Here is a 908-nt window from a genome sequence, read left to right on the forward strand (position 1 = left end):
AGAAGTGCAGATATGTATAAACCATAAACAAAAAATATCCAATATCATAAACAATCAAATAAAATCTCCTTTGCATGAACACTGTTTCCAGGGTTGTCAACAGCGGACAACTGCAGTTACATTCGAAATTTCCCTCAAATGAGGAGAGAATGAGTTTTTCCATATTTTGTTCATGTTCATATTCATATTTCTCCAAGGCTTATCATTTTCTTAATAATCATTTTTCAATATTGTAAGTTTTGTTATCAATCCTTCTTTGAAAGTGGGTTTGCTCCATGTATTTGATATTTCTATAATTTCGTGCAATTCATAATTAAAAATTGTACATAAAACACTCGCTTTCTCGTTTGAAATATCATTTAATATGCTTGTTAAGATTTTTGAAATGTTTGTACGCAAATATATTTTAAAAAAATACCCACGCAAAAACTATTTCTGAAAAGGTTTATTTAAAATATCGTACATTCCGATTAAGGTTTTGATAGGTTCGATTTATAAAAGTTCATTCGCAATAAGGTCTCATTTATAAACGCACTCGTTCCATTACTTAATCATCTTCAGATACCGACAAAACAATGTAACCTGTCAAAGAAAAGTAGAAAAAGCCATAAAGTTGTTGTTTTCCATCCCTGAAGATAACTCGGTATGGTTGGAGAAAATAACAAAAATAAAATTGGTTTTTCAAAAGTTTTAGTTTTTTTTATTGATTTTTATTTTTTTATAAAATGTGCCAAAATACATTCAAAATATAAACATTTCTCCTATTTGAAAATACTGTACTCCGAATGGACACTAGTAGGGGAAACCGGAGCGGAACAGCGTACCTAATGTTTGATGTGAAACAATGAATTTGAAAAAAAACTTGGATTTTGTTTATATTCTCATTATTTAGTTATTTTTGGACAATA

Source organism: Brachycentrus maculatus, unplaced genomic scaffold, assembly GCF_059751285.1.
Source record: "Brachycentrus maculatus isolate JH-2025_06_01 unplaced genomic scaffold, ASM5975128v1 h1tg000711l, whole genome shotgun sequence".
Taxonomy (NCBI): Eukaryota; Metazoa; Arthropoda; class Insecta; order Trichoptera; family Brachycentridae; genus Brachycentrus; species Brachycentrus maculatus.